Below are 9,186 nucleotides of genomic sequence, written 5' to 3'. Positions count from 1 at the left end.
TATAAGCAACTACCTAGAGCCAGGAAATTGAATGCATTACTTTATGCTTTTCAACATGGGCTCTAGGAATTTAGATAAAGAGTGATTCTTTTTATGGAAGAACATGAAAATTTCTCATTTCCCATTCCTCTTGAGAATTTATTTTCCTTTTTTTTCCAGTGCACTAGTGTTGTTGTTTTTCCTATTCATCCATTCTGTCATGTCAAAATATATTAGCATTCTTTTGAAAAATTATAAACAAAATGAAAAGACAGATGCTTTCAGCATACTCATTAACTAGTTCAATAACTCCATTTTATTCCTCTCTCAGGTTTTGCTTCCTGGAGTACAGTAGGTTAGCCATTGTCTTCTCCCCCCAGCCACTGCATCTGGAAAAGGGAAAATATTGAGTAAAAATGTTGATTAATTTTTTTTTTTTCAGCACCACAACAGTATAATATAATTTCTAAACCTTTCTGTTGCAAAGATGATCCAAAATGTCCAATGTAGATTTCTGGTTTGCATTGATTTCTCTTAAAGAAAACAGTTATTTCACATTTTCTAACAGTCACTTTTGTTTAAGTTTTGCAGCCCTTGTAACCCACAGCTCTGGTACAGTAATTCAGGTGGTCACACATGATCATTTTGAAAAGTTGCTTTGGAGCTTCTGCTATATTTTCCTTCTTATCTGCCTTCTAGTTCTTAGTGATATAACAATACAGTGTCACTTCTGACCTCCTCAGTACAGGAGAGACATGGACACACTGGAGCAAGCCCACTGAAGGGTCGTGAAGATGACTAAGGGGATGGAGCATCCTTGATGTGAGAAGCAGCTGAGAGCTGGGACTGTTTAGCCTGGAGAAGGAGCTCAGGCAGATCTTACCAGTGTGTAGATTATAGACTTGTTCTCCATGCAGCTTCAACGTTTCTTGCATCAGTGCTTCAGGGCTGCTTGTGGCAGTTAAAAGGTAAATGTTTAGTGCAGCTCTGACATTTCTAAAGTAGTATCCCATCAACACCTTCTTCTATTTTTTGACACTTCTGTGTTTAAGCCACTCTTCCATTCTGAAAAGTCCAAGACCCTGTGTCAGGATAGCCACACTGAAAAATTTAATATAATCATTTAGCCACAAACAAAGCAAACTCTGTCTCCATGAGACAATGTGTTGAGGAATGCCTGTGAGCTGTGCGTGTAGAGTAATGTCCTGCAAATACCACAATAAGAGGCAGAGTGGAGACAAAGCTAATTGAACCACATAGACTGGGGAAAAAAAAGAAAGAAAGGAAGAAAGAAAGGAAGAAAGGAAGCAAGAAAAAGGAAGGAAGGAAGGAAGAAAAAAGAAAGAAAGAAGAAAGAAAGAAAGAAAAAGAAAAACAACTGGTTAAGCTTTCATTTTCTGTCTTACAGATTCACTTCATTTTAGAGTAAACATAACTGTCTTCCAGACAGCTATATCTTTCTTATCGTATTACAGGAACTTGTGATCAGATGAAAACCTGTAGGCTAAGTGTCTTCTTTTGTATGACACTTTTAGCAATCCACTTGTTTATAGCTGTATTTGCAATCATATTTCTACAGACTATTTTTTCCCTTCTGTAATCTGAATGCATGTTCAGGGACTTAAATGGGAATTCTGTTCACAAGCAATTGCAGAATAAGGTCTCTAATGATAAAGTTGGAACACAGCTATCAAAAAAAATTTCAAGTATATACAGAGCTGAGACTGAACTCTGGGCTGCCTTGTACTGTGTAAGGCATAAACCAGAGAGCAAAATAATGGATATTTCAGAAGCTATCCAAGTTATCTGCTATTTGGTTTTCATCTGCTTTTGGTTTAATTTCTTAATCCTTTGGACCAGAAAGCTGTCTGATGATATGCCTAAGAGGTAAGTAACGCTCTGTATTGTAACAGTTATAAAACAAATTACAATTCTACATGGACGGTTCTGCAAAGAATATTGTTTACTAAATTTTCAAAATTGCATCACAGGTACCACTGGAGAAACAAGAATAAGAAGGAAACTGCAAAACATTAGGAACAAGAAAAGAGGACTGAAAACAGCTGTGGAAACAAATACCATCTCTACAAATAATATTTTTAATGTCATCTTCCAATTCTTTTATGTATAGCAATATCTGCTTGAGGCAGTGCAGAAGGGTGCAAGTGAATATATCCTCAGCATGCCAGCTGTTGCTCCACAGTTAGATATGCTATTTTATGTCGGGAGATATTTAGGTTTATAAGAAACCTCCATGTGTTGTTTTGGAGTAGGTGGCTCAATGGGATTCCATTGCCAGGAGCAGCAAGATCAAATGTACTATCTCGGATTACAATTACCAACACATATTGCAGAAGCAGGAATTAAACCCACAGTCAAGAATATTAGGATGCAGAGGCAATAATCCCACCCTATGAAGCCACCCTACTGTTCTTTTTAAGCAAAATTAAATGGGCAGATATTCATTAAACTGTTCAGAATGTAGTAACCTGCCAGGTCCACTGACCACACTTGATTTGGGTGGGTGGGCACCTTGGTGAGAAATCTGATTAGTAGGAGATAGCTCAAAAGCCTCAATGAAATGTTTTGTGAAAAGACACAGCCCTGTTGTGCAATATTGTTATATCTCAGCCATGCCCTGCTGGGATAACAAATAAAACAGGAGTAGTTATAGCTATAAAAATTTACCATATGACTACAATGCAGCAAAAGGATTAAACTTCTTTCAGTGACGGCACTCAACTTTAATTGTACTAACATCACCAGAAGGGGGAAAGACTGCTGAACAGTGAAAAGAGCCATAGTTTTCACACAGTTTTCAATGTGGCTACCAAATATGTGGCCCAACTCTGGTGTAACCAAGTTCTTGGCCATTTTGAGTTTTTATATCTGGGAAATTATTTGTTGCACATCAAGACAGTTATCCAATTGTTATGAGTATGGCAGAATTCAGACTGTAAAAGAGTATAAACGTTTGAATATACACACTAACATGCTGATGTAAAAGTATGTCTCGCATACTTTCACCTACAATGTGCTTTTTGTCCTAGGATAAGGGTATATTAGGGTGCATATGAACAACTTTAACTCATCTCGTCAAGTGCTTTGGCTTGATCTGTTTGAACAATGTCACTTGTAGTCCTGCATTGTCAAACCTCAGGGCTTTTGACACTCATTTTTGAAAATTTTTGAAGAAAACAATACAAAAATACCTCTGTGAAAAGCTGTTTTAAAAGCTAGTGTCCCTTAGTGTCTCTCCTGCTACTGCTGATACGTCAGTAAGAAAGATAAAGGCATAACCAAGAAAGAAAGTGCCTTAAGCTCCTAAAACCAATTTTACCTGTCGACACACAGCATCTGGGAATATCAGTAACTCAGTGGGCCCTGTCCAAGTTCCTTCCTCCTTTAACTGACAATGTAGTCTGACATTTACTCTCAGATTAGATCCAGACTAGATAGGGCCAATTTTATATTCATTGCTTCGTTAGGTTCACTCTGAAGGAAATCACAGCAGTGATGAAAGCTTGAGTGAACACTACTTTATTATTGAAATCCAAACAGCTGCATCAAGGCAAAAAACACAGCAACCAGAAAATACTCTTACATATGTCTGTACTTCACTACAGGCAAAAGGACATTTTTCATGCACTGAAGTGTTGGAGCTTTAATTGCCTTAAGTTGCACAAGCAAAGCTGCTGAAAAAAATCAGGTTCTATAGAAGTACTGTTGGAATTTGACCCCCCCAAATGTCCCATTTAACAGCTTTTCTACATAATTTGTGCTAAACCTCAGCCCCTGAGGGTTAGCTTTTTTGTCTGTAGTTTCTTCCTGCAGGAAATGAAAGTACAGACTTTTTTTAGCAAGGTACACAGTACACTTGCAGACCTAGACACAGAAGAGAAATGTTAGAAATGTTGTCTTTAATAAGATGTGGAAGGTGACCTTAAGGTCTGAGAACTCACTTTCCTCCTGAAGAGCTAGGATAAATCAGCAATGAAGAAAAAGTCCAAGATGGTAATCCCTAGGGAGACTGCTGAGTTTTCTTTATCTCTAGTTTGGCAACCTAATGAAGTATTTAAGCCACACTTTCCCTGCAGCAATTAATTAAGGGAACTCTATTCTAAAGAAAGAAGCCTACCCTGTGAGCACTAAAACCTACATGTTCTAAATACTGCAAGTCAGTAAGCCATAACCACAATGAACCCAAATGTATTTGGTTGAGGCACCAGGTGAAGTAATGTCCTCATTTTGTATTTAACGTCCATAAGAAATGTTTTCATGCTTCTTCAAACAACCAGAATCAATAATGTCGTATCTATTATGCACGCAGTCAAAGAAAGCATACAGAATATTGTATTAAAACCTACAGACACCCTCCTTTGGAACATGAAGACCAGCCGACCAGCTTGTTAAGAACCTTGTCTGGGAGACTCTGTTTCAGGACTGACTAATTCAAACGTGTTTATGCCATTTACATGTAGATGTAATGTTAGATTGGTAGAAGCCCTAGGCATAAGTTAAAACCTGTCCACTCTTCCTCCAAGCCACATTGCAGATGACATACAGAGTGCTATCTAGTTGTTCCTGAGAACCCTCTCTTCTTCCCTGTGTCTTGTGATTTGGTAGCTTGCTTCTAAATGCAACTTCAGCTTTTGTACATAAATAAAATAAGACTGTGGTTGCCACTGAGTTGGCAATCTGCAAAGTCAACAGGGAAACTGCTGAATCTTTCATCAACCCCTTCTTCTGCTCAACTGTAGAGCTGGGCAACTTGCAACACCTTCTTGGGACTCTGGAAATTCAAGTACATGCAACATGAGTTTCAGTAGAAGATTCAACTGTACCCACAGGCAATTCCTTGTAAAAGTGAGACTCTACTTTCCTCTTTCCCCCCTCTTTGATGTGCACATGAGAAGGTTAAACCCTAATGCATGGCACTTTCCACAGAAAACAGATGCGACATTAAATTACACAGTAGTGGAAGAGGTATTTCTGTGTGGTATGTTTCTTTCCTCCTCATTCAACAACATGAGCTGTATTGGCATCTCTGACTAGTGCACTAAAGGCTTAAAATACTCTTATAGAATTACGTTTCCACTTATGAGAATCAAGAAGTAATTTTATTTTCCTTGAGGAGAGTAACTAACTCTGATACTGTTTATAGTGATAAAATAGCTGTTCTGTTCATCCAGTACGGGAACTGAGGGATTATAATAAATGTAATTCTGTGTATTATATCAGCTTATTTTTGTGATAGTACTTGTTTAAGTCTACTCCTCATGCTGTATTTTTTCTGTCAAAGTTAGCTCACATGCTACTGATTATACTTTTTAATTAAGTTAAATTTTTAACTGTGTCATCAATCAATTCTGAGAAATTTAATTTTCTGTAACAATGGCTTTAGGAAACTGGTACCATCTACAGACAGAAAAGCCATTAGCATATGTAAATGGAAAAACATGGAAAAGAAGATGAGACCTGTCTGTGGGCTCCGAAATTATCAATCTCCAAGACAAGATAAAAGAACAGCTTCCCTGTGGGAGACAATGACTTACTTCTTCATGATAGTTATTTAATGTCAATGTACGTTATTCAGGTAATAAATAAGAGGAGTTCCCCTGAGCCTGATTGCTTGTATAATGTGTTCTCATATATAATTATAAAAAGAATGAAAAACCAAGCTTATGTGTGAGGAAGCAAACTAACTTCACCACCCGCCAGCTCTTCCCATGTCATTGGCTGCTCACCTGGGCAACTGGCAATGTGTCTGTAGCCGATACAGAGTTTTTCATCTGCAGGCTGTATTTGTGACACATTTGTGAACTTCATTTCTCTAACAAAACAATCTTTAAAAAAAAAAATCCATTAATTTGTCCTTAATAGAAGACATTATTAGTACATACCTGAAAAGCATGCAATAACCCCTAATTCAGGAAACTAAAAGAACATTTAAGGACTGACCCTATAGGACAATTAACTACAAGTTAGATAACCACTACTGCCTTCAGCAGATTTCAAGTGGGATTGATTCTGCTTTAAGGTAAGAATACAATAATCTTAGCATCCCAATTCTGAAAGCCACATAGTAACAGATGTTTAAGACATACAAAAATAAATAAGATGCTAACATCCTCAAAAGCTGTTTAACTTCCAGTGAACAGCTAGGTATTTATATTTAGCTAGAGATTCAAAATTTTAAGAGCCTGGCCCACAGTCCACACTGTGTGAAAGTCAGTACAAAGATAGTGCATTATTTAAGTCCTATTAAACCATCCATCTGTAACTTTAATGATACACAAGCCTCATGCTGACTTCTGCAGAAATGATTCTCATGCTGCATTCCTTCCCTTTCTACACCACCAAGTTATGCAGGTACACATCAACTATGCAGAAAAGGGGGCTGGAAACTCAGGAAGGGGAAAAATAGTGAATAGCATACAATACCTAAACTTAAAAGCTGTAAATATAGGATCTTTTTCTTAACTTCTACCTTTTTGGGAAACATGCATGAGAAGGAGAAGTTACAGCTAACAAACAGGTTATTTGCAAATATGAAGCTTTTACTGTTTGCAAGCAATGACCATTTCCTAGTGAAAACTGGGGAAATTGGCAAAAGTGTTTTGATGTAATATCCTAGTATTTTCCTAGGGAGTTAGGGTGTTAGTACAGAACAAAAGTACTCTGTCTCCCCTAGAAAACAGTTACAACTGACACAGTGCTTTTTTGTGGAATGCAGGGCCAAACACTTATCAAAAATCTTATTGAACAGGGGTCATGAGGATGGAGTTAATTTTCTTCATAGCAGCCTGTATGGTGCTGTGTTTTAGATTTGTGACCAAAACAGTGTTGTTAACACATCAGTGTTTTTTGGCTGTTGCTGAATAATGCTTGCATAGTGTCAAGGCTCTCTTTCCAACTACCCCAGCAAAGGCCAGTAGGCTGGGGGTGGACAGGAGGTTGGGAGGGGACACAGCTGGGACAGCCAACCCCAACTGGCCAGAGGGTCCATACAATGTCATGTTCAGCAATAAAACTTCAGGATAGTTTTTCCAAAGTAGCCTTTGCTCAGAGACTGTCTGGACTTCAGTCAGCTGGTGATGAGTGATTGCTTTTGCATCACTTGGTTTTTTTCCTCTTTTTCCCCTTCACTTATTAAACTGTCTTTATCTCAACCCACAAATTTTCTCACTTTTGCTCTTCTGATTCTCTCTCCCATCCCACTGGGGGAGGACTGAGTGATCAAGTGGGTAGGGGCTTAGCTGCCGGCTGGGGTCAACCCACCACACTTAGCTAAAAGTCTTCTGTACTTCTAGCTTCCCTGTTTTATTTTTCGAGATTCTCAGCCTCAGAAGAAGTCATGATGAAGCTGTCAGGGACCACAGACTTAGGAAACCCGGTCTCCTAAGCAGCCTTGCCAGGCAAAGAACCAGATTATCGCTTCACTGAAATTTCACAGGAATTAAGGCATTTTTCATCAGGACAAACTGTTTTCTTGGAAGTTTTGCCAACCTGCTCTAATGTGGACTAGATTTTTCTTGTACCATGCATTCACAGATGTCCTGCTAGGAAAAGGAAGGAGCTGAAAATAGGCACAGTTCAAGTATTGTCTAAAATCAGTTAACCACAGAAACTTTGACAAAGATTTGTTATTTGTGGTGTTTTTTAGGAAACTAAGGAAACCGTTATGGACACCAGTTTGCTGCTTGGAAACCCCTTACCCTTCCCATCTCGATCTAATTATCGAGGATCCTAATCAGTAGAGTTAAGTGAGATTAACCAATGATTGTTTTAACATAAGAATATTAATAAGATGGTGTGACTGAAGGACCAATTATTAGAAAGGTTACATTTAAGAATAGACATAGTATGCATTTTTATGTAAACTAATATAGATGATGGTGAGAATCGTACTGCACAGAATCACCTATGAGAGGTCAAGAAGCGGACAAGCGAGGAAGACTATGGAAGACCACCAGAGGGCTTCTGAAGACCACAAGAGACCTTCACTGCGCCTGCGTGAAGAGACATTTACATATGCTAATAATTTATTGGAAAGTTAATGATTATGTATAACATTTTCTAGAAATTTAGTGAATATGTATAACAGGTGTGTATTTAACCTGCACAGTTAGACTAGACAGGTGCACACGATAGGTGGAGCGATCCCCCGTGTGCCCAGTGCTGCAATAAAGGAGTGCCTGCTTCTTAACTTCTCATTGCTGTTAAGGAGTTTTATTCTGGATTTCGGCAACATGTCCATAAATGGCGTAACAGGGGAACAGTTCGCTTCTCTTTTATGGGGACTCCATAAAAGGTACAGGCAAAGATCACTACTGTATGTAGAATCCTTTTACAGGGGCACCAGAGGCTGAACAAAGTTTTGTCCCCAGTAAATTCTGTTGCTGCTGGTGTTGTAAAGACAAGCAGTAACTAGGATATGTGCTTCCTTTTGAGTAATAAGAGCTGAATGGCAAGATAAGCTGTGAAGTACCGCATTTTTCATTCAGTAAGCAGGTTTGCCCATTTGCTGAGCCACGTGTTAGAATCCTTCACAGACACACTGTTTTTCATTAGTGCTGGAAGCAAACCACCACTCAGTCTGTCTGTACTCATGGCCAAAAGAAAAGACCATCAGGAAAACATGTGCCCTGGAGCAATATTCTGCATTTGACTTGGTCGAGAAAACAAGCCAGTTTCAAAGCCATCGTTATTGCCTAACGAAGATCATCATTAAAGCTGTTTTTTTAAATTGCATCCTTCATAAGAAGCTACTTATGCTCCAAATCCTTACAGCATTCTTCATGCCTTCTGCATTTCTACTTAGTCCTGTTCAGAAAGAGCTTTTGAGATATGTGAAAAGTTGTCATAGAATTTTGATATTTTTTTTTTTTAAGTATAACGTCCTCAACTAGTTAAATACTGACATCTAAGTAAAAGAATGCTATAATATGTAAGGAATGGTTTTCACATCTACCAAGTATTCAGACTTTTATTAAAACCAATTCCAATTATAGCAATTCAGCATATTATGTTTTTGCTTTCTAGGAAAATGAAGTCACTATAGGGGGTGACCTCCACGCCCAGTCATTGCTTTGACCTAGATGTAGTTTAGAAAGTCACACAAAATTAGAGCTATTGCTATACATATATGTCCTGGTTTCAGCTGGGATAGAGTTAACTGTCTTCCTAGTAGCTGGGACAGTGCTA

Source organism: Haliaeetus leucocephalus, unplaced genomic scaffold (genome assembly GCF_000737465.1).
Source record: "Haliaeetus leucocephalus isolate CR32 unplaced genomic scaffold, Haliaeetus_leucocephalus-4.0 Scaffold146, whole genome shotgun sequence".
NCBI classification, from domain to species: Eukaryota; Metazoa; Chordata; class Aves; order Accipitriformes; family Accipitridae; genus Haliaeetus; species Haliaeetus leucocephalus.
Note: the sequence above shows the minus strand (reverse complement) of the source record.